Genomic DNA, 25193 nt, shown 5'->3' with positions numbered 1-25193 from the left:
CGCGCCCGGCCACCAATACCCTCAGCTCCTCAGAGCTGGTCTACGGAAGCTTCATCCTTCTTCCTGGGCGCCCTCCGGGCTCAGATATTCACATTTGGAGGGCCGGAATCGCTGCTGGCTGTGACATCTTTGTGTGTTGACACGGCAGGAAACACTCCATTTCTGGATACAGATAGAAGCTTGTTTCGAAGAAGGGCAAGGTGTAGCTTCCAGAGGCACCTGGGCTGACGCCCCTCCAGCCCGAGACGGAGGGGGGCAGGCCAGGCAGGCGCAGGGTTGGAAGCGGCAGGAGGACCTGCTGTTTTTCCAGTTGCAAGTAAAAGGGAAACAAAGTGGGAAGTGGAGTGTGCGGGCTGTCAGCAGGCGGGGCGCCCCCATCGCGCCCCGCCTCCGTCCCTCGAGGCTCACTCGCGCCCAGCGCCGGAGCTCCCAGCGGCTGCCAGCTGCGCCCGGACGGGTAAGCGCTCACCTCCGGCTGCGTCTGGGAGGTGGGGGAGAGGACTGGGACTAGGGACTTCGGGGGACTTAGGAGGACCTCGAAGAGACGGGGGACCGGCTTGTGAACGTCTCCCGGGGCGAAGAGCCGGTGCACCCGGGTCCTGTGCACCCGCCCGCATCTAGCGAGCCGGGCGAGGGGGCGCCCCCCGGAACTTGGGTCAAGGTTGTGCGCGGGGTCGGGGCGGCCCCCGGAGCGTCCGCCGAGAGAGGGGTGCACACAGCTCCCGTGCGTGGGGACTGCATGCCCCGCGGAGCGGGACGGGGAGCTCCCAGGCCCGAGGCGGGGTACGGGGTGCGCTCCCGCGGCGAGACAGCCTCGTATGCACCAGCCGAGCCCAGGGAAGGACAGTGCTTAGTCGCGTGCGCCCTGCCCCGAGGGCTGGAGAGCGGGACCCGGGGCGCCTGGGCTACGCCGTGGGGCGCAGGCTAAGTTCCCTACGGCGGTTCCGCCTCCCCCCACCCCCGCCCCGAGCTCCCGTCGAGCCGCGGGGAGAGGGGTGCACACACCTCCCCTGCGCCCTGGCCCGGTGCGCCCTCCCCAACCCCGGAGAGCGGGACCCGTGGCTGGCGAGAGGCCAAGGAAGGGGTTGCCGGGCGCTTGGACTTGCGGCGGGTCCCTCCCGCCGACCCCGGCAGGGTTCGGGCCGCCGGCGCCGCTCACCGCGTGTTTACTGCAGCGGCGCGGCGAGACCAGCGCCGGATCTGCGGCTGGGTCCGGGTTACGCCGGCAAAACCGCCTTCAGCTTTGCATTTCCGGACTCTTCTTTCTGTCTTTCTTCTTTTTAATGCCCTTACCCGTAATTCAGCCTGAATGAGGCTGCTGCTGCTGCTTTTTTTTTTTTAATCGAGTTTCCTGTTTTTATTTAGGGTCCGTCCTGTGCACCCCCTTCTCTGAGATCTAAGAGAGAGGACTCGGGGGAACTTTTTTTGGGGACCGGGATGTGGGGGCGGGGGCACTGCTTTGCCATCTGCGCCCTGAGCCCTGCTCGGGTGGGGAGATGGATAGCCAGGAGAGGACTGATGCGCGCTTCGGGAGGGGAAGCGAGTGGGGATGGGATTTCCGGGGCCGGAGTGGGGGACACCGTGGGCAGCCCGTGCCGGCGGCCCACGTACCAGGTTCAAAAGCAGCACCCTTGGGATCTGCCCAGTTTGCATATGGAGCGGTCTGGAGCCGTCGGATGATTGGGCAGCTTTCATTTCGTTCAGGTGTCCCCAGGAAGGAGGGCGCTGTGGGTCTCGAACCCCACAGGACCATCAAATGGGGCTTCTTTTCCCCGGGGCTCCTGCAGAAACCCCGACAGACGCCACCCCTAGAAATACCCTGCACGCACGGTCACGCGTGTGTGAGGTGTGTGCCCTGGGGCAGAGAGCTGCTTCCTTTCCCAGGAATCTCCCTGGGAAAGGGTCACTGCTCCAGAGGGACTTTGAAACCGAGAACTAATCCCACTGCTCACTTACAGAGGGTCTGCACACCCACCGCTGGCGTGCCTGAGTGCCTCAGTGTTCTTCTCAAGTGAATGGTGCCATAGGGTTTTTTACGTGTATATTCAGTTAACCATAGGCGCCGAATGAGGGCTCCATTTGCGCTGGAGGAAACCAAGGCTCAGCACAGCGAAAACTTGCTGACCCACACGTTTACAATTAGCTGATCCAGAATCCTGGTTCCTTTAGACGCCAAAGCATTTAGTCATCTGATAGTGTTGTTGTTTGCAAATGAAGAAGAATGTATGTGGCCTAACAGTTTGCTTGGTGTTCGGACCTCGGACATGGGGTGTCCTTTCAGAGCCATAGAGTCTAAGGTACCCACCTAGATGCTCTCCTGTAAAACCCTGCTACCCTTACCCACCAGGTTTGAGGAACATGATAAGTGGGGGTGAAGATTTTTCTGATTTAGAAGGCTGCCAGCAAACACAAGGACAGCAGAATAGAGCTTTCTTTTCTGTTCTCCCTAGAGCAGAAATCACCAACCCCTTCACATTCCCATGCCCCATTGTGGCTTAATGTCTTGATGGTGGGATTCTGTCCATCCTGGCTCAGGAGGGCTCTGACTAGCACATACTGAGGTTCATTCTCTTCTGGTGCTTTCAGCAAAGTAGTGGAAAACACCAGGGGTGTGGGGGTGGGGTGGGAGGATGAGTATACTCTTAAAACCTAGTTGGCAGTTGCCAGCTCTAAAGACAAGCCAAGCTTACTTCCCCTCACCTCTCCACCCACCTTTAGAAACAACGCTGCCAATACAGATGTTTCTGGAATTAGGGCAACTGCCCCAAAGGTCCTTCTGGCCATGCTGATGTCCCTTTCCTGCAGGACAAACTGCATTTTTGCTGCTTTGGTCCTTGCTCAGGAAGTACGGGTAAAGTACATCTTTGAATGATGCTTGGGGCTCTTTTTTTCTCTTGCTTTATTACGGATCCCCCTGGGGGCCAACGCTGAAAACAAGCCAGGCTGGCAGGGAGAGTACCAGCTCCTGGGGGTGCCTAGAAGGCAAGACAATCCATAAATAGAGACCAGCCTCAGACCTGGTTAGCTTTGCTTTTGTGCCTGGGTCAAGGGAGATTGTGGGGTAGGGGGAGAATGAGGGAGTATGAAGGGTCAGTTCCTGCTTCACCTTGTTTTCCTTCAATTGCACAGTTAAAGGGAGAAGTGAATGTGCAACTTATGAAGCAATTCCCTTTTGGCTAGCTTATTTTTCAAAACCATTTTTGTTTAGAGAGCACCTCCCTCCCTCCAGCTGCTTCTGTGGGTCTGATGGTGGGGCTTGGGGCCCCACCAAGTGTTTCCTTACCGTGAGACCTCAGAAGAGCTCTTTCCGCCATTCTCCAGAGGACAAACACTTTTCCCAGCCGAGCGGTTGGAGGGGCAGGACTGGAGGGTAAGGCTCCCAGGAGGGTCAGGGAGGGTCAGTGCCCCACTGCCCCCGGTCAGAGTCAAGATGCGTATGGTAATTAGCCGCCAGCCCATGGAGGGTGGTGGGAGCCTGACTGATTTGGGAGAAAGGAAAGCATCTTCATTCTGGGGCCACTGCTGGTGTTTCATAAATGACAAAGGTTGCAAAACTCCTCCTCTCTCCCTGCAGTTAATGCTAAAACTGAATTTTCTTCAACTTGGTTCGTGGAAATCCCCTGCAATCATATCAGAAATGCTGCCAGTTTCAAGGTGGGGGAAAAAAACAATAAAAAAAACTGGGGAGCCTCTCTCTTCACTCTTTTCCTTGCAGACAAATACTGACTTGCTTTGAGTCATTCCAAAATCTGGTTGCCTCTCCCTTCCCTGGAGGCCAGCACAGCCCCTGGGGCCTGAGGTTGGTGCTGCACTGGTGTGGCTTGTAGAAATCTCTACTCCTCCCCATCACAGGTGGTGACCTGACCCCCCTCAGAGAATGGCTCTTGGGGCTTCTCCTGGAAATGGGTGTTTTCCAAGGCTGCTTACTTTCTGAGCCGAGAGTGAGAGTCCTCAGAGTGATGGGTGTGTCTGTTCCTAAAGTGGTATTTCAGTTCACTTGTGTTTCACTTACTTTGGGGGAAATTACTTTTTCCACTTAGAGGAAATGCCAGGAACGTGAGAGTAAGTGGGATGGGGTGATGAGCCAGGGGAGAGCTGCAGAAAGGGAGTGAACTGCTTGAATTGGATTTTACTGTCTTGGAGGGATGCCATATTTGTTTCCTGTGGCAGTCAATAACAAATTCTTACAGTTTTTGTGGTCTAAAACAACACAAATGTATTCCCTCACAGTTCTAGAGCCCAAAAGTTCAAAATCAAGGTGTCTGTATGGCCACCCTCTCTCCAGGGACCTAGGGAAGCCTTCCCGCTGCCTCTTCCCGCTTCTGAGGGCTCCAGCTGTTTTTGGCTAGTGGCAGCATCATCTGATCTCTGGCCCTCTGTTCACACGGCTCGTCCTCTCTGTCTTCTCCTCTTGAATCTCTTAGAGGGACAACTGTCATTGGATTTGGGGTCCACCTGAACAGTCCAGGATGAATTCATCTCAGGGTCCTTAATTACATCAGCAAAGACCCTTTCTGCACAAAGTTAATTTTCCAAATAATTCATAGGTTCTGGGGATGAAGGCAGACATATCTTTAGGGGGCCTCCGTTCAGCCTACTACAGAAGGATGGGAGTGTGTTTCTTTGGTATTTTCTGGGGAAGGTTTGAGCACAGTCATCTTTGCAGGGAATGGAACATTACCTACGTCTGGGCCCTATACTTTTCTGTGGGTGACATCAGGCAAGGATTTCAGAGTCACTAGAGGCCCTGTTGTCACCAGCCTTCCTTCCGCCCTCCTGCTGCCCTCTCCCCAGCTTTGTGAACTGGCAGCCACCTTAGAAGTTAGCTCTGCTATTAGTAGTACCCTCCACAATCAGGGTTCCAAAGGCAGAAAAGAAAATTTCTGGAATTCAAAGGAACTGCCAAGAGACCAAGCTCTTCGCCTGCAGGGAATTGTTTCAGCCTCCTTATTCTTCCCTGGTCCCACCTGACCTTGGACAGCGCTTTCTCAGCTCAGGGCTTCCCACCTCTGTCTGGGGACACACAGCCCCTCCCAGTTTGGAGTTTCCTCTCTTGAGCAGTTGTTGGGGTGGCTCAGTTTTGTTGCTATGTCCCTATGTCCTCCTCCTGAGCAGCCACCATTGTGAGGTGGGGCAGGATGGGGCTGGTGGTGTGGGAAGGGATTTGGGGAGCCCCATCCCTATTACTGAAGTTTGTAGTGGTGGAAGCTTTCTGGAGTGGCAAGGTCTCCTATTCCACCTCCCCATCTAGAATTGCAGGGGAGCATTGCCTTTTTTTGTGTTGGTTGTGAAATCTTGGAGACGTGCTGTCTTCTCAACAGGGAAGCAGGTTCATAGCTGTGATACTGAAACTTGAAGTCCTTTATATATAGGCGGGGTAGGGTGCAGAGGTGATGATGGAGGGATTGCCGCATGGAAGAAAAAGTATGTGTTTGGAGTCAACCAGACTCAATTTTAATCCCAACCAGTTAAAAAAAATTTTATTTTCAGTGTGGATAATTTTTAAAGCCGTTTTGCTTCTGTTTTATGTTTCGGTTTTTGGACCTAGAAGCATGTGGGATCTTAAGTCCACTACCAAGAATTGAACCCACACCCCCTGCATTGAAAGGCAAAGTCCCAACCCCTGGACCACCAGGGAAGTCCTTCCCAACCACTAGACAAATCACAGACCCCTCGCAAGCCTCAGAGTCCCCAGTTTTAACACTGGAATGGCAATTTTATCGCCAGTCTTGAACATTTCATATAGTCATGTGTAAAGTGCCAGGCACACTCTTATGTCTGTAAGAGCTGATGTGTACGGGGTGTGTAGAACGTCTTGTGGGATTTTAGTTCCGTGACCAGGGATGGAACCTGGGCCCTCAGAAGTGGAAGCGTGGAGACCTAACCACTGGATCACCAGGGAATTCCCACTTTTCCATCTTTTAATGTGCATTTTCAACTGTGACCAGTGTGCTGTGTGCTTAGTCTCTCAGCCGTGCTCAATTCTTTGCAACCCCAGGGACTGTAGCCTGTCAGGCTCCTCTATCCATGTGGATTCTCCAGCAAGGATACTGGAGTGGGTTGTCTTGCCCTCCTCCAAGGGATCTTCCCAACCCAGGGATCGAACCCTGCATTAGGCATATGCTTTTTTACTTTGATTTTTATGTTTTAATTGTGGTAAAATTCACTTTTCACTTTCATGCATTGGCGAAGGAAATGGCAACCCACTCCAGTATTCTTGCTTGGAGAATCCCAGGGACAGAGGAGCCTGGTGGGCTGCCGTCTTTGGGGTCGCACAGAGTTGGACATGACTGAAGTGACTTAGCAGCTTAGCATACATAAAAATGACCATTTCGATCATTTTTTCAAGTGTATTTCATTCTGTGGCACTTAGTACATTCACATTGTCATCACCTATCACTACTGTCCGTCTCCAGAATTTTTTTGTTTTGCAAAATCGAAACTCTTTACCCCTAATGCTCTGTATGGCTCTCCCCACCTCGGCCCCAGGGAACCACCATTCAGCTTTCTGTCCCAGAAGCTGACTACCCTTGGTACCTGATACAAACGAAATCGCACAGCATTTGTCCTTTTGTGACGGGCTCGTCTCACTCAGCATCATCATGACCTCTGGATTCACCTGCGTTGCAGCATGTGTCAGAAGCCGCCCCACCTCTCTTTTTAAGGACTGAATAATATTCTATTGTATGGATGGACTGCATTTTGCTTACCTAGTCATCTGTCTATGGACACTTGGTTACTTCCACTTTGGGGCTATTGTGAATAATGCTGCTATGAATGTGGATGTTCATAGATATCTGTTTGGGTCCTTGCTTTGAATTCTTTTGCCTATATACCGAGAAGTGTAACTGCTGGATCATATGATAATTCTATACTTAATTGTGTGAGGGGCAAATCATGTGCTTTTGTAATTTGCTTTTTTCCCTTAACGGGGGCACGTTAGCATTCCACATCACTTCATCACCTGGTTATCCTTCTATTGGCAGGATAAATGTCCTAGTGCAGGGACACCATTACTTTCTCGGGCATCCTCCACTGTGGGACATTTATCTTGCTTCCAGGCACACACACACACACACACACACACACACACACACACACACACACCCTACTTTTGAAGCACTGTAACAGATATTTTCAGGCATCTGAATTTTCCCATATTCAAGAATTATCATCAAAGGTATTGACCACTTTTATGGCTCATGGAGCTAAATATTTTTCCAGGAAATATTGAATGAGTTTATCCCAGTGATATAGAACAGTTTCATGATGGCATTTAACAATATTGGTAAAAAATGTTTTACTAATTGGCTTAAAAGGTAGTCATCTTAAAATTTTTTGTTTTATTTATTTATTTTGCTAATGAGGCTGAATAGCTTTCTTTTTGGTTGTTAGCTGTAGGTATAGCATGAAGTTTGCTGCAGTATAACATAGCAATTAAACCCTTGACCTCTAGAATTGGATGGAAGTCTGGGATTTAAACTGTAGTTTCCCTACATTCCTGCTGTGTGACCTTGAGATTTCTTATGTTCTGGATCCTCGGTTTCCTCTTCTGTTAAGTGAAGCTAATGGGACCTGTTCCTAGTGTTGTCTTAAGGATTAAATGAGATAAACTAGAAAATGAACATTGCGTATCATATAGTTGATACTCAGCCCACCAGACTCCTCTGTCCAAGGAATTCTCCAGGCAAGAATACTAGAGTGGGTTGCCATTCCCTTCTCCAGGGGATCTTCCCTACCCAGGGATCAAACCTGGTCTTCCATATTGCAGGCAGATTCTTTACCGTCTGAGCCACCAGGGAAGCCCAAGCCTACAGCACCTGATATTCCTGGGCAGGCTCCCATCCCAAGTACTAATCAGGCTGAATCCTGCTTAGCTTCTGAGATCAGACAAGATCAGGTGCATTTAGGGTGGTGTGGCCAAGGAATGGGCTTCTCAGGTGGTGCAGGTGGTAAAGAGCCCACCTGCCAGTGCAGGGGAGGTAAGAGCTCTGGGTTTGACCCCTGGGTTAGGAAGATCCCCTGGAGAAGGGCAAGGCAATCCACTCGACTACGACTGTTATTATCATTATTTTTTATTAAACAAGTCTCCATTTACCCTCAAGATTAATCTTGTTACTACAAGGAGAGATGGTTTACACTTAAGCCAAAGGGATTTGGGTTAAGCGTGGGGATCCATTTTTCTGCTGTAAAGGTAGATGATCAGCCCTTCTGTTAAAATGGACCTAGTCCCCAGCTGTCTGCCTGGATCTGGGTGCAAGCCTCCCCAGGGCAAATGCATGAACCGATGCTTACGAGAGGTGTGGCGGGACTGAGGGACTGCAGGACCTGTGCTCTGGGGTCCACACCCCTGCGTCATGGAAATGAGGGTAAAGGCTTATGAATGGTGGCGTCCGGAATTCATCTTGGTGATTGTTTCTGTCCACATGCAGTCTCTCCTTCGTGCAGTTTGGTCCCACAGGCGCAGGACCCTGGGGTAGCACCAGCGTGGGTTGCTGACCATGAAGCAGGCTTTCGCAGGCCTTTAGAGTAAAAAGTAAAGCTTTTCTAGTGGCTCAGTGGTAAAGAATCCTGCCAGTGTAGGAGACGCAAGAGACACGAGTTCAATCCCTGGGTGGGGAAGATCCCCTGGAGTAGGACATGGCAACCCATTTCAGTATTTTTGCCTGGAAAATTCCATGGACAGAGGAACCTAGTGGGCTATAGCCCATGGGGTCACAAAGAGTCGGACACAGCTGAGCATAGCACAGAGTGAAACGGCGTCCAAGCTCCTCTCAAGCGCGCGTCAGGTAGCTTCAGGTGAGGGTCGTCCATCCAACACACAGTTTATTTAAGCATGCATTTTACTCTTTGCTGCCGACCTGTGTCTGAGGAGGAAATCAATAAAATCAGGGTCTTGATCTCAAACAGCTTCATGAGAAATTTCTTCTAGTGGAAAAACCACCAAAAACCCCCCCAACTTTCCCTCTCACCTGTCCCTCTTTAAAAACTCCATTGAAAAACCTTTCTCATGTTCAGAGCCAATGAAAAGATGAGCAAAACCACACTCTTGTTTCTGATGGTTCATGGGTCCAAAAGCCAGCTCACTGGGTTATGAATCTTTTTTCCCTGTTGTGTGGTGTGATGAATATTTGAATAAATATTCACCTACTGTCACTGGGAAACCAGTGATGAAGCGTGCTCTATTTTCAATTAAGTGCAGCCCTGAGTCTTATATAAGGGAGCTTCATAAGATGTGTGAGGCTTAGTATTTCCAGTGGGAGGCACAGTGTTTGAGAATGAGTAGAGAGAAAGTCTAATGTTCATGTCAAAAGCAATAGTTTAGGAACTAGATGGAAGTTGAGATCTTGGTTTTGATCCTAAACGCTTAGTGATCTTGACCTCTCTGAGCCTCCAGATTTTCATCTGAAAATTGACATAACCATATCTCTTTTATTGGATTGTTGTGAGGACTAGAAATAAGGAAAAACTTGTATTAGTTTGGAATGGGCACTTCACAAGTTGCTGTGTTTGCCACTGGATGAATGAATCTTTGCACCCCACACTGTAGGACTGAATGGATTTTAAATGACAGGTATCTCTGTCATAAGTTGTTGAGGCTTGCTTCTGTGCTAGGGTTTACTCAACCACTATCCTTTTTTTTTTTTTTTTTAAACTTTTTGGCTATGCTGCTTGGCATGTGGGATCTTAGTTCCCTAACCGGGGTTCAACTCTCTCCCCCTGCATTGAAAAAAAGTGTGGAATCTTAACAACTGGACTACCAGGAAAGTCCCCAACCACTATCTTATTTGATTCTCCCACAAATGATCCTTTTGGAATGCACAGGGTGTGTGTCAGTAAATACCCCCATTTTACAGATAAAGGTTGGAATCGCTTTGCCCTTTGTTATCAGCCTGTTCCTCTCAGATGTGCCAAAGCCAGGAGGTTTATTTTTTTTTTTCCAGCTTTTTCTATCTGTTCAAGGTCTGGAGGAGCTCGGAGGACAGAGGCTGAGGAGGGTGGAGGTGAGGCTTCTAGTGAGGTCTACCATCAAGTGATCTCGGCCCCATCACCTGCAAGCTGCAGCAGTGAGATGGGGTGCCCAAGTGGGCAGGCTGCTCTGAAGGCAGCCATCGCAGGACGGCTTTCTGCTGCAGGTTTGTGGGAAAGTGGTTGGGAGATGGCTAGGCAGCTGGCCATGACCTTTACCCTCATGGACCTTGCTTTTCCAACTTTCCCACCCACTCCTCCCACCAGAGAGATGGGATTGTGACCCTTGCCTGCTGCAGCCCACCCCAACCATGACCTTGCTTTGAAGCTTCAAGTTTTATTTTTAATCCTAACAATAATTTTACATTCTATTCCTCGATAATCCATGTTTATTTTGCTATTCCCCCTTACTTTTGAGTCAGATGGATGCTCTGGGAAGATGTTTATGTTCTTGCTGTGGCTTCCGTTATTCCCACCCCAGTGTCTCCAACTACAGTTTGAAAAACAGATTAAGGCAAAATAGCCATTAGATTCGGAGAAGGCAATGGCACCCCACTCCAGTACTCTTGCCTGGAAAATCCCATGGACGGAGGAACCTGGCGGGCTGAAGTCCATGGGGTCTCTGAGGATCGGACATGACTGAGTGACTTCACTTTCACTTTCTTTCATTGGAGAAGGAAATGGCAACCCGCTCCAGTGTTCTTGCCTGGAGAATCCCAGGGACGGGGGAGCCTGGTGGGCTGCCGTCTATGGGGTTGCAGAGTCGGACACGACTGAAGTGACTCAGCAATAGCAGCAGCAATTAGATTAGATGCAACTGTGATGAGATACCTAGCTTCTTAGGAGCAGTTAAAAAAAATTATTACTTTATTTGGCTGCACTGGGTCTTAGTTGCAGCATGCAGGATATAGTTTCCTGACCAGGGATCAAACCCAGGCCCCCTGCATTGGGAGTGCAGAGTCTTAGCCACTGGACCACTAGGGAGGTCCCATAGGAGCCCGTTTATCCTATGTGATTCATTGACTGATTAACTGAAACTTCGGTTTAGGTAGATAATTATGAAAATGCTGCCTCTCAAATCTAAGCATCTTAACTTAAAACATATCCCTGTATACTGATGTGGGACTTCCCTGGCAGTTCAGTGGTTAAGACCCCAAGCTCCCAATGCCAGAGGATCTGGTCAGAGAACTAAGATCCCCCTTGTCATGCAGCATGCCCTCTTCCCACCCCCCAAAAAGTACATAGATGTACTGATGTGAGGCCAAGAGCTTTTGTTTGATTGGGTCATCATTCTTAAGTAAGGCATAGAGTCCTTGTCAATTCTCATTCTTTTCCCCTACCTTTTACAGTTGCTTTGCTCAGTCTCATTCAACGGAAACTTTGTTTTAGTGAGTTGTCTTTACTGTTTTCTAAAGCATTCAATTCTGTTTTCATGGAAACAGCTCTTTCTGGTCACACCCATATTTCACCCACTTATCCGGTGACCACACTGTGTAATTACAAAGGTGAACAGCTGGCATGGGTGTGTTTGGGCACAAGAACAGCCAAGTCTTTCAGAGACCAAAACCTGCAGCCTGGTACCCTGAGTGGTCAGCACGATGAGACCAGCAGTCAAGGTGTCTTGAAGAGGGAATGGTAAGCGCAATTCCCCCAATTCTGCTACAGAGAGGTGAGGGGGGGCGGTGGGGATGGGGGAAGACAGCAGAATCACAGACCCTGGGTGAGAGGCGGAGTTCGACCTAGAACTCCCATCTCAAAGACCCAGCCCCTCACCCTGAGATGAGCACAACCAGCTCCAGAAAAGGGATCTTTCACACTAGTTTCGTTTCTGCAGATCCTATTAGCAGTATGTATACCAATGAGCCTTGCTATTGGCCAGCTCTGAATTGCCACCTTAGTCTAGCTTGCCGCATCTTTAATAACAATAAAAACAAACCCTTTTGTAGCACCTACTCTGTGCTAGGTAGTATTCTGGGCACTTTGAAAATACTAACTTATTCTTATTTATTTATTTATTTGGCTGTGCCAGGTCTTTAGTTGTGCATGTAGGATCTTGTTCCCCGAACAGGGATCAAACCCCTCTGCATTGAGAGCAAGAGTCTTAGTCACTAGACCACCAGTTGTTGTTCAGTGGCTAGGTCGTGTCCTACTGTTTATGAAGCCATGGACTACAGCCCGCTCCTCTGTCCTTCACTGTCTCCCAGAGTTTGTTCAAATTCATGTTCACTGAGTCTGTTATGCTATCTAACCATCTCATCCTCTGCCACCCCCTTCTCCCTTTGCCTTCCATCTTTCCCAGTATTATGGTCTTTTCCAATGAGTCAGCTCTTCTCATCAGGTGGCCAATGCACTGGAGCTTCAGCTTCAACAACACCAGGGAAGTCCCCCAAATACTAATTTCTTCTTTGAAGCACTATCATGATCTGTGTTTTACAAAAGGGGGAACTGAGGCACAAAGAAGTTTAGTAACTTATCTAGGTATTACTCAGAAAGGAAGTGGCAGAGCTTGTTCCTCACCCCTGTCCTGTGCTGTCTCCAAATGCACCCCCATGTTGCCCAGGAGGGGAATCTGGATCCCAGGTGGGAGGAGGGCTGAGGCCTCTGGGAGCCCATCAGCTGTGCAAAGGGTCGTCCCCGCCCTGTTCTCACTGGTTCCCTCTGTCTCCATGCTAGCTTGGGGTCCAGACAGCCTGTCCTTGCAGTCCTTTGTCTCGGTGGAGCTGGCCTCCTGGGTTCTGTTCCTCTACAGAGAGAGGTCCCAGGAGGATGCAGCTTCTGGTGCCCAGCCCACCCTAGTCTGCCTAGGTAGTGCCCATTCTCCCCTTCTGTCCAGCAGAAGCAGGGCCCAACCTCTGCAACCTCTACTGCCTCCTTGCCCAACTCTTGAGCCTTTCATGGGAAGTCCACCCAAGGGTCCTCAACGTACTGGGTGACACAGTCATGGCAACAGGACTCAAGTGTCTTCTTGACCCGTGGCCCAAATCTGGTTCTTCTGGACACCCAGTAAAGGGAGTATGGTTCAGTGGTGAGAGCAGGGCTCGGGGGTCAGCCTGGTTCACATCTGCCTCTCCCATCACTAGCTGTGCAGCGTCACCTCCTCGAGCCTCACCCTCCTCGAGCCTCACCCTCCTCCTTTATGAAACAGAAGGCCTGCCATAGGGGCTTCTTGTGATGATTAAATGCAAAAATGGACGTAAGGCACCTAAAATGTGCTGGCTTATGACAGGTGCTTAGTGATGGAAGGATCCTTGCTGTAGTCCGAGAGACAGGCTTGACAACCGATGAAGAAGCTGTTGTTGTTGTTGTTGTTTTAATGTTTATTTATTTGGCTGTGGCAGGTCTTAGTTGAGGCACACGCTGTCTTTAGTTGCAACATGTGAACTCTTAGTTGTGGCACGTGGAATCTAGTTCCCTGACCAGGGATTGAACCGGGCCCCCTGCATTGACAGCATGGCTGCTTAGCCACTGGAACACCAGGGAAGACCCGAAGCTATTGTTTTGAACCTACCTGGTAGGTTCCTGGGGTAGAAGCAGCCTGGAGACCTGAAAGTGGAAGGAGGAGACATACAGGGCCTCTGCCAAGGAGAGATGGAATGAGATGGGTGATGGAATGGGACGTTCAGAGTTCTCTGTGGTCCCTGAAGGCTTACAGGTTGTCTTCGGATCTGGGATTTCCTGACAACATGAGAGAAGGACGTGCAAACCCATGGCTGAGTGGGGAAGGAGAAGGTTGGAGGCTGAGCCTAGGGAAGGGGTACCTAGGAGAATGGAGTACACGGCTAAAAGGCTGAGACCCTTAGGAGGGGAAGCCATCTCCACTGCCACCCTGAATGTGTGTGTGTGTGTGTGTGTGTGTGTGTGTGCGTGTGTGATTTGTTTGGGGTCAGGACAGGAGAGATGAAGTCGAGTTTGCAGAGTTTTTTTTTTAATTTATTTATTTTTGTCTGTGCTGGGTCTTCGTTGCTGCGTGGGCCTTTCTCCAGTTGCAGCAAGCAGGGGCTACTCTCTAGGTGCGGTGTGCAGGCTTCTCATTCTAGGCGCCCGGGCTTTAGTTGTGGCATATGAGCTCGGTAGTTGTAGTTCCTGGGCACCAGAGCACAGGCTCGGTGTTTGTGGCACCCTAGCTTAGTTGCCTGGTCCAAGGCATACAGGATCTTCCAAGACTAGGGATGGAATCTCCGTCTCCTGAACTGGCAGACGGATTCTTTACCATTGAGCCACCCAGGAAGCCCTGCAGTTTTAAAAGATACTAATTTCTTGGGGGTCTTGAGATTGGGGTGTCTACATCTTCTGGATATTATCGGCCGTGATTTTCCTAGATTATGCATGCGCACGTTTTTATATATGTGCTATATGTTTTATAAATGTGTGTTTATACTATATGTATTTAATTGCATAGAATCCATCCAAGCTAGTTATGAAAAGTTTGTAAATCAAACCTGCCCTACAGCTTCACTACTCAATGGTTTCTAACCTTTTTCAGATTTTTAAATCCCCCCACCTTTTTTTGGCATGTGGGATCTTAGGTTCCCCAACCAGGGATTGAACCTGTGCCCCAAGTGGAAGCCTGGATTCTTAACCACTGGACCGCTAGGGAAATCCCAGATTTTAAATCTTTTTGAAAATCTGTTGAAAAATCACAGAACTTCTCCCCAGAAAAAAGCTCCTAGGAGACCATTTGTGTGTATACTTTCATCAGGCTCGCAGAGGTCCCCAAGTTCATCCTAGATTCTGGGAGGGTGCAGTGAAGAGCTGTTTGGGTTCGACCGCCAGCTTCTGACTCTGAAACCAACCTCAGAAGCCAGAGAGAGACGAAAGATTCTGATCTCCCCGTGGCCTCCATGAGACACACTTGCCCCACCACGTGTTCAAAGTCCGCTTTGGAGCTGTTTCTATTTCCAGTAAATCGACCACCTCTTAGATACGATGTACCAGTGTACTCTGTGCTGTTTAAGTCTTTTTCTTTGCTCTAAATTCACGGCTCGTTTTGCCTTTCATCCAGGACCTGCTTTCCTGCATCACTGGGTGACTCTGCTGTAGGAGCACCTCATTTGTGGAGGCCACTCTGTCCTTTAAGAAGTTGCAACCTGTGGCTTTGTGGCCACCCACCCCCCTTCTGCATGAAGGGCAGGTGGAGAGGCCTTCCCGGTAGAGCTGGGTGTCAACCATGTGTGGGTGGGATGGTCTGTATGGAACAGGAAGTCAGAGCCATGTCCAGGCCCCAGATATTGGGCTCCAGGCGGCTTGAAACCCTGTAGGATGAGTACACAGACACCCTTTCACTGACTGGCAGCAGTTAGCCTTCCTGAGAGCTTCCCACATTCTCTGCGCCAGGTATGAAGGGGGCCCCTCCACTTGAAGCACCCCAACACTTTCCCCAGTCCTACAACGGGCCAGCCCCCCTTGTGCCACTTCTGACTTGGGATAGTGACCTCGCCTGGTTTCCTCTTCCCCTTCTAGAACATAACAAGCTTTATTGAGATATAATTCACATGCCATAAAATTCTTTTAATGTACACAATTCAGTATTTTTTAATATAGTCACAGAATTGTGCAACCATCACTATAACCTATTATAGAACATTTTCATCACTCAAAAAGAAATCTTGTAGCTGTTGTTCAGTTGCTAACTCATGTCCGACTCTTTGAAACCCCATGGACTGCAGCATGCCAGGCTTCCCTGTCCTTCACTATCTCCCGGAGTCCACCCAAACCCATGTCCATTGAATTGGTGATGCCATCCAACCATCTCCTTCTCTGTCACCCCCTTCTCTTGTCCTTGATCTTTCCCAGCATCTGGGTCTTTTCCAATGAGTCGGCTCTTCTCATCAGGTGGCCAAAGTATTGGAGTTTCATTTTAATTATTCAAAAATGAAACCTAGTATTCACTAGCAATCACTCTCCATTTCTCCCGAACCCCTCCCAGCCCTGGCAACCACTGCTCTACTTTCTGTTTCTATGGACTTGCCTATCCTGGACATTTATACATGGAATCACACAGGATGTGGTCTTCTGTGGCTGGCTTCTTTCACTCGGCCTGTTGCCACTTCTTTAGGAATGTCTCTGACTCATTATTACAGTGGAGGAGTTGTTTGTACTGACTGTTCAGTCACAGGTATTGATAGAGCCTCTGCTATCCTAAGCCTGGAGCAGGTGCTAGGCCACATAGTGAACACCGCAGCCATCAGTGTATTTGTTATCTACTGCTGTGTAACAAGTTACCCCAAAACTTAGCAGCTTAGGGCTTCCCTAGTGACTCAGTCTAAAGAATCCACCTGCCAGTGCAGGAGACATGGGTTTGATCCCTGGTCTGGGAAGATCCCACATGCTGTGGGACAACGAATCCATTGCTCTACAACTACTGAGTCTGTGCTCTAGAGCCTCAGAGCCACAGCTACTGAGCCCACGATTGTAGCTACTGAAGCCTTCGTGCCCTAGAGCCTGTGTTCCACAACAAGAGAAGCCACTTCAATGAGAAGCCTGTGCACTGCAGCTAGAGAGCAGCTCCCACTTGCCACAACTAGGGAAAAGCCCAGCAGCAATGAAGACGCAGCACAGCCAGAAATTAATAAATAAAATTGTTAAAAACACAAAACAAAATGAAAAAATTAGCAGCTTAAACAACAAACGCTATCTCACAGTTTCTGTAGGTCAGAATCAGGGAGCAGCTGGTGCTGCAGGTGCATGTGGCTGGAGATGCCTGCCAAGGTTTTGACATCTCAGTTCCTTGCCGTGTGGGCTTCTTCACAGGATAGCTTAAGTGTCCGTATAACTTGGTTGCTGGCTTAGCCAAGAGATAAAGATGAGAGAAAGATAAAAGATTAAAAAAAAAGACCAAAGTTTGCCCAAGACTGAAGCCTCGTGTTCTTTTATAACCCAATCTCCAAGGCAACTTGGCATCACTCTGCCATATTCTGTAGACCAACCATGCTGTCATATGGGTCGCTCAGCTGTGTCTGACTCTTTGTGACCCCATGGACTGCAGCACGCCAGATCTCCCAGTCCTTCACTATGCCCTGGAGTTTGCTCAAACTCATGTCCATTGAATCGATGATGCCATCCAACCATCTCATCCTCTGTCACCCTCTTCTCCTTCTGCCTTCAATCTTTCTCAGCATTAGGGTCTTTTCTAATGAGTCGGCTCTTTGCATCGTGGCCAAAGTATTGGAGCTTCAGCTTCAGTATCAGTCTTCCAGTGAATAGTCAGGGTTGATTTCCTTTAGGATTGACTGGTTTGATCTCCTTGCTGTCCAAGGGACTCTCAAGAATCTTCTCCAGCACCACAGTTCAGAAGCATCAAATATGATTGGGGGCTCCACAAAGGTTCAAATACCAGGAGGAGCAAGTATCTGGATATAGTTTCAAATAGAGAGTGGTCCTTAGGAAATCCAGGACCCAGTTGGCTCCTTCATGAAGGGCTTACAGTGCTGCCTCTGAATGACTGTTGGGTCAACCCTGAGTTCTCTGGATGTCGTTCTCTCTTGAGGCCTCTTCCCTTCCTCCCTACTCTGTATTTCTGATTAGGGAGCTTGACATGTAATTACATTGTACTTATTTCTACCAGATTTACCCACTTCTGTTAGAATAAGTTTTACAGACTTCTTTCTCCAGGTATTTGTAAATTCTGTTTGCATTTCTGTCGATGAGTGAGCCAGTTCTTGAATCTCCTTTCATTCTTGTCATCAAAAAGAGGTGTTCAATAGAACAGGCCTAGGACCCACCCCATTGGTTTTGACCACCTCCCACCAGGGCACTGGGTCACACCATCTAACAGTTGCAGAGACCCCTCATTGTCCAGGTGGCCTGTAAGACTGTCTGTTTTAAAATTGTTTCATTTGCTCCTCCGGCTGTGCCAGGTCTAGTTTCAGCATGCAGCAGCTTTTAGTTGCTCCCTCTGAACTCTTAGTTGCAGCATATGGGATTTAGTTCCCTGACCAGGGATTGAAGCTGGGTTCCCAGCATTGGGATCATGGAGTCTTAGCCCCTGGATTACCAGGGAAGTCCCCCATAAGATGGTCTTGAGGGGTGGGATTGGGTCACAATAAAATGGGCACAATGTGTGTGTCCTGTCGCTCAGTCTTGTCCAACTCTGTGCAACGCCATAGACTGTAGCTCTCCAGGCTCCTCCATCCATGGAATTTTCCAGGCAAGAATACTGGAGTGGGTTGCCATTCCCTTCTCCAGGGGATCTTTCCGACCCAGTGATTGAGCCCAGGTCTCCTGCATTGCAGGCAAGCTCTTGACTGTCTCAGCCACCAGGGAAGCCCAAAATGGGGACATATCATGCATTAAAAAATTGAGACAGTTCAGTGGTTAAGACTCCGGGCTTGCAAGGCAGGGGGCGTAGGTTCCATCCCTGTTAGGGGAACTGAGATCCAACATGTTCCAAGGGGTGGTCAGAAAAAAAAAAAAAAAATCCAGCCTGGTGCCCTATAAGAGGCAGATGATTCGCTGTAAAAAGCAGCTTTAGTTGGTCTTGTGGTTTCAGCTTCCTGCTCTGCCATTTGCTGTGTAGGTTTGGGTAAGTCTTGGGCCCCAGTTTCCTTAAGGAGATGATGATAATAACCACCTTGTGGGGTTGTTTTTAGGACTTAATGAGATGAAGTTCCAGGTATGCACTGCTGCATGAATCACACTGGATTTAGAGCTATAAAGCAGCAACTGTTTTATTATAAGCATGGATTCTATGGGCCAGGAACTCAGATAGGGCTTGACAGGCCAGCTTGGCTATGTTTTGTGATGTCTAGGGTCAGTGGGGAAGGCTCTCAAAGGACTGCTGATTACATGAACACCTGGGGGCTGGAATCACCTGGAAGTTTCTTCCTTTAAAAAAATTTTTTAAAATGTTACACATTTTTTTGGTTTTGTTGGGTCTTCGTTGAGGCACCTGAGATCTTTGTTGTGTGGGATCTTTCACTGCAGCGCTTAGACTCTCTAGCTGTGGTGCACAGGCTCAGTAGTTGTAGCGCACAGCTTAGTTGCTTCTTGGTATATGGGATCTCAATTCCCCAACCAGGGATCAAACCCACGTCCCCTGCATTGCAAGGCAGATTCTCAACCACTGGACCAATAGGGAAGCTCCACCTGGAAGTGTCTTCACTCCTCCGGTTGCCTGGATGGGGCTGACTCAGAGGCTGGGCTCATATGGGACTGTCAACCCGACTGCCTACACTGGCTTCTCTTTCTAGCTTGGGCTTCCTCACAGCATGGTGGCTCTGGGCCACACTTTCCTGATGGTCAGAACTCTGAGAACAAGCATTACTGCTTGACTCCAAACCTAGCTGGAAGCTGTATGGCCATTTATGGGCTCAGCTCTCAAGTCATTCAGCATCACTCCTACTATACACTCTTGCTCAAGGAAGTCAAAAGGCCGCCTAGATATATATATAATTTTGCCACACCACGTGGCATGTGGGATCTTAGTTCCCTGATCAGGGATCAAACCTGTGCCCCCTGCAATGAAAGCATGGAGTCTTACCGGCTGGACCGCTAGGGAAGTCCCCCAACCCAGATTTAAGGGAAGGAGACATACCAATAGACGCCTTTCCTGTGAGGACTGGCTGCCATGTTTTAAAAGCTTCATGGTAAATTTAAAAACATTTAGCACAATGACTGGCATGTTGTATGGGCCAGAAAATATTGGCGGCTGTTCCCTCTGCTGCTGTTGTTCATTTCGGCGTCTCTCAGTACTGACTGCTGTGGATCTTATCATGTGCCTTGCACAAACCCTCTGCCCCCTGTCTTAAAGAAACAATCTTAAGCTGCAGCCCTGCAGATATGTTAAGTCTAATATTGCCAGATTCATTCATTTTACCATTTTCAAGTTTGGACCCAACTTTAAAAAACTCCCTAGCTCTTGGGTGAATTTTCTTACCCTCAGGGCTTCTCAAATGCATCTAGAGTTTTCACAAGAAGCTTCCGAGAAGGTCAGTTTCCTGAGTCCCCAGGGTGTCTTTCATGTTCTTTGATGTGTGATTCACACAAGCTGCTCTTGTTCCAGGCACCCTATTTATCCCCTTACTCTAATTTTCTCCGAATAAAAGTTCACAATTGACCTTTTCCACAAACAGAGGAATAGTTTTTCTTCTCTAAAGTGTATAAAAAAATCTGTAACATCCTGTCCTTCCATAATAATCACATGCTAGAACTGGAAACCTAAGACTCACAGGAAACCACGGTGGAAAACAGGGTATAACCAGGTGCCTACTGCGAGGCCCGGCTAGAAGCCCCTAACCTGTGCTGTCCCATTGCTCCTTACCTCCACTTGCCACGTTGACACTGTCTGCCAGATCTTCTTTTTTATTTATTTTTGTTTTCGGCTGCACAGGGTCTCTGCTGCTTTGCACAGGCTTTCTCTTGGTTGCAGCCTGCAGGCTTCTCATTGCGGTGGCTTCTTTTGTGGTGGAGCACAGCCTCTAGAGCTCCAGCTCAGGAGTTGTGGGGCACGGGCTAAGTTGTTCTGTGGTAAGTGGAATTCTCCCAGACCAGGGATCGAACCTGTGTCCCTTGCATTGGCACGCAGATTCTTATCCACTGCACCCCCAGGGAAGTCCCGCAGGATCTTCTTTTTACTGAAGAAACAGCTCTGGAGAGATCAGGAAACTCATCCAAATCCTGGTCTAACTCCAGGGCTGGTGCTCCCACCTCTCACCAGGAGACCCTGCAACCAAGAACGCTTTTGGGTCGTGTGTGTGCTCATTCACTTCGGTCATGTCTGATTCTTTGTGATCCTATGGGCTGTAGGCCGCCAAGCCCCTCTGTCCATGGGATTCTCCAGGCAAGACTACTGGAGTGGGCTGCCATGCCCGCCTTTGAGGGATCTTCCCAACCCAGGAACTGAACCTTTGTCTAATGTCTGCTGCATTGACAGGTGGGTTCTTTACCACTAGCACCACCTGGAAAGCCCGCTTTGGGGCTGACACTTGACAGAATAAGCACTGCAGACATGAACATCATTTTAAAAAATCTGTGCCTCCCCTCCCTTAATGTCCCTCCCCTCAAGATCACAGACTCTGGAAGCCTCAGCTCAGGCAGACTTTTTTGGTCTAAGCTTGGGGAATTGGCAAAAGAAAGAAACAAGCTTCAAGATTCTAATTAACTTTGGCTTTTAACTACAGATGAGCCACTTTTTGAGTGATCTGAGGGTGAGAGTCTCAAAGATTAATGAAAATCTGTAAAAGTGGCAGGAGAGCAGGAGGCAGACACTCCTGTAATTAAGTTCCTTCATTCCTTGTGCTTAGAGAGTAAAGAGATCAAGGGAACAAAAGGATGGGGGAATTACGTGAATAATCATGGAGGGACTTCCCTGGCAGTCTGGTGGTTAAGACGTGGTGCTTCCATTGCAGGGGGCTTGAGTTCAGTACCTGGTTGGGAAACTAAGATCCCACCTGCTTCACAGTGTGGCCAAAAATAAATAAATAAACAAAATTTAAAAACAAAACAAAACTGTGGATACTGTCTCCTCATTTTGAGGAGGATTGTTTTCCAGAATCATCTTGTTTTTCCTAATAGAACTTAAAACAAGCATTGAACTTTTTCCCTTTTTTTTTTTTTTGGTTGTTAATTCCATTTTTTTTTAGTTGTTAGTTTCATCTTTTTTTTTTTTTTAGTATAGCCTTTCTCGTCTTAGCGCTACTCAACTTTATTTTTTATATATAAGACAACTGTGTCCCTTTAAACAAAAATTATCTATTTATTTATTTATTTGTGGCTGTGCTGGGTCTTTGTCGCTCTAGTTATGGTGACTGGGGGCTCCTCTCTAGTTGTGGTGCTTGGGCTTCACATTGCAGTGGTTTCTCTTATTGCAGAGCATGGGCTCTAGGGCATGCGGGCTCAGTACCTGTGGCTCACAGGCTTAGTTGCTCCATAGGATGGGGGATCTTCTGGGATCAGGGACTGAACTTGTGTTTCCTACATTGGCAGGCGGATTCTTTACCACTGAGCCACCAGGGAAGTACTCCTACTCAGCTTTCTTATCTGACCACATCTAAAAATGCTATAGAGAAAGAAAAATAATTTTCCTTCTACCCTTCTAAGTTCCTGGCTGAGACCCCTCCTACCTGCCTGTAATAAACAGAGTAACAGGAGAAAAACAAATTTAAATACATACATATGTACGAAAGCCCCCCTCCAAAGATATGAGACTCACAGAAGTCACCAGACTTCTTTGTACCTTTAAGACAAAGAGACAAGACAAGGGGTTTGGGCTAGGGGTGGTAAGACGGTGAAGAAGTTAACAGGGTTTGCTTATATAGCCTCCATCTGTCCATGCTCAGGCTCAGTCATGTCCGACTCTTTGCAACCCTCTGGACTGTAGCCCACCAGGCTCCTCTGTCCATGGGATTTCCCAGGCAAGAATACTGGAGTGGGTTGCCATTTCCTCTTCCAGGGGATCTTCCCAACCCAGGGATCGAACCCACATCTCCTGTGTCTCCTGCCTCGGCAGGTGGATTCTTCACTCAAGCTGTCAAGGAAACCCCTTGCCCCTAAATTCCCTGCCTCTGGTGATTAGGGATGTCTTTTTCCTCTTAGTGCAGGGAAGGTACCTTTCATGTGGAAGATTTATTTCCTGGTGTTAGGGGACAAAAAGGTTCAGAGAGTCCTTTTTGCACTGGTTGTTTCTCAACTCCTTTTAATTTCAAATAATCAGTATGCCAAAGTGGCATATCTGAGGCTGACATACTCTGACCCCTTGCAATGCTGAGGGCCAGGTTTGAAAAGGGAGAGACAAGCAGAATTCCAGGAAGGCTGGAGGTTGGGATATGTGTGGGCGACAGAGAGAAGCTGACATTTCATTACAGTCAGCTTACACAGAAATGTCAGGACAGGGCACAGAAGGAGTGGAGCGAATACACTTCCCTCTTCCAGGCCTGCTGAATGTGACAAGGGGCTCTGGCAGGTGGGAGCAGAGGCTCATCTGATCTCTTGCTGCAAGCTCAGGAACTTATAAAGAGGAGATGGTTGGATGGCATCACTGACTCAATGGACATGAATTTGGGCAGACTCCAGGAGTTAGTGAAGGACAAGGAAGCCTGGTGTGTGGCAGTCCATGGGGTTGTAAAGAGTTGGACTCAACTGAGTGACAACAACAACAGCTTTTGGCAATAGCTAGTAGAGAAGTGGGACTCTAATTTCTTTATTCTTTATAACAATGGTGAAACTAATTTATTGATCCACCTAACTAATTTCTTTATGGTGGTGGTGGTGGTTTAGTCGCTAAGTCGTGTCCAACTTGTGACCCCGTGGACTGTAGCCTGCCAGCCTCCTCTGTCCATGGGGATTCTCTAGGCAAGAATACTGGAGTGGGTTGCCAGTAACTCACTTATATTTCAGAAAGGAGTTAATATATCCGAACTTGGAACCAGATCGGACACTTTGATTTTTTTTCCCTCTCTGCCACTAACTAGTGGGTCGCAGCATCTCTGTGAGAGAAAATATGTCTGAGCATTTCATATACCACACACCAGGCACTGTCCTAGAGACTTTCCACATGTCTGTAGTAATTCACTTAATTATCTCCCAAACAGCTGATTGCATGCGGACTCTTTCTAGAATTTGTCAGTGCAGTTCCAGGACATTCGTAAATACAGGCAGGATGACTTCTGTGACTTTTGCGATTTCAAAGAATCCTGGGTTTTTCTCTTGGCTCCAGAGGAAAATAATACCCTCACTTGAACATTGTTAATGGAGACCTTGCTTTGAGGTTGACTTTCAATCAAACCCAGGCTGGAGAGAAAGGAAGTCTGCACCACAGGGCCCCTAGGGAGAAGGGCACCCACAGGTGGAGATAGAACCCGCCAAAACCTGTCAGCTACTTGGAAAATCTCTTCTGTTGCCTGGCCTTAGAGGGTCATTATCCTTTCCTGGTTGAGGCTTGTTAGGGATACTACCCCTCCCTAGTCAGGATGCCTGTCAAAGAACCCCTCCCTGCATGTTTACCCATCCAAAGTCTAAGTGCGACCCTGAGGCTTATACTTCATCCTGGGAAACCCCGATTCCGTGCATTAAGAGCGGTCCTACCGACCTCCGCCCCTGCCCCCACTGGGAACCCCTCCCTCCTCGGGCTGAGTCCGGGTCCCATCCTCGAGTGTACTGTCTCTTGCCTCAAGGAGGAGCAGGAGTGGAGGTAGAAGCTTGCCAGTGGCGCCCTGGGTTGGGTGCGGGGTTGTTCCCACCCAGCGGCCAGGCTCCGCCTTCTCCAGCTCGCAGCGCCCGGGTTCAGTGTGAATGCGCACTAGTGCGTGTGTGTCTGTGGTCTCCGCGGCTGTGTGATTGTGTGTTGACATACAGTAATTACGTGTGTTTGTCTGTGTATCTTCGGTCTCTGAATATTTGTACAGGAGTATGTGACTTTGAGCATCATTGTGTGTGTCAGTTTATGCAGAAGAAGGAGAAGGAAATGGCAACCCACTCCAGTATGCTTGCCTGGAGAGTCTTATGGACAGAGGAGCCTGGCGGGTTACAGTCCATGGGGTCGCAAAAAGTCGGACACGACTTAGCGACTAAACCACCACCACCATATGACTTTCCGCATCATTGTGTGTGTGTCAGTTTAGGTAACTGTGCCCGAATGTGTGTGTATGTGTGTGAACGTGCATGCGAGTGTACGCGTGTGTGACATCCGGTGATGGGATACCAAGGGAGATTCTCCTATCCTGAAGCCCCTCTCTTCTCTTCTCGAGAATCCCGGGGCGCCCGGCACCCCCGGCCCTGACAGGGGTGCTGGGGACAGTATGCAGAGATCGCCGAGGGCCCCGGGGCTTCCCAGGACCGGTCCGCCTGGTCCGCGCATTCCAGGCTTCTTCAAGATTCCCGGGAACTTCTGTTGGAGTTTCTCCTGCCCTTTTCCCAGGATCTGGGCGACGCTGGGATGGAGGGAGGTTCCTTGGACTCGGACACGCGGGCCTGCCTTGGGCGCCTCACCTGGAACCCTCGGTGGAGGTAGAATGCCGCTCAGGCCGCTTTCTTCTGCCCCAGGGGTGGGACACCCTGGGGTCACTGAACCTCACACTCTCCTCCGCCGTTTGCGCTCCACTGTGGTCGAGGTTGGAGCACTCGAGGGGACCTGGGACGTTGCAGGGCAAGAACCATATGAACCTGGTACCGATCCAAAGCGGTCCTAAAGCTCTAAGAGGCTGTGGGATTGGGTGCGGTGTGTGTGGTGGGGGGTGGTAGTGAGGTTCCCTGCCCTCCGAGCTTCTGCATTATTTACAGCTGGAGGGAGA

General features: G+C 49.1%; 1 protein-coding gene across 1 annotated transcript in view; it reads left to right on the top strand.

Moving 5' to 3' along the window:
* Positions 409 to 25193, top strand: part of PIK3CD (phosphatidylinositol-4,5-bisphosphate 3-kinase catalytic subunit delta) — a 61745-nt gene continuing 36960 nt past the window's right edge. Inside the window, exon 1 of the mRNA XM_018060377.1 lies at positions 409 to 457. The gene's annotated coding sequence lies outside the window, so the exon portion shown is untranslated. The remainder of the gene's footprint in view (positions 458 to 25193) is intronic.

This window comes from Capra hircus, chromosome 16, assembly GCF_001704415.2.
Source record: "Capra hircus breed San Clemente chromosome 16, ASM170441v1, whole genome shotgun sequence".
Lineage (NCBI taxonomy): Eukaryota > Metazoa > Chordata > Mammalia > Artiodactyla > Bovidae > Capra > Capra hircus.
The sequence above is the reverse complement of the archived record's forward strand: the minus strand, read 5'-3'. Positions and strand labels throughout refer to the sequence as shown.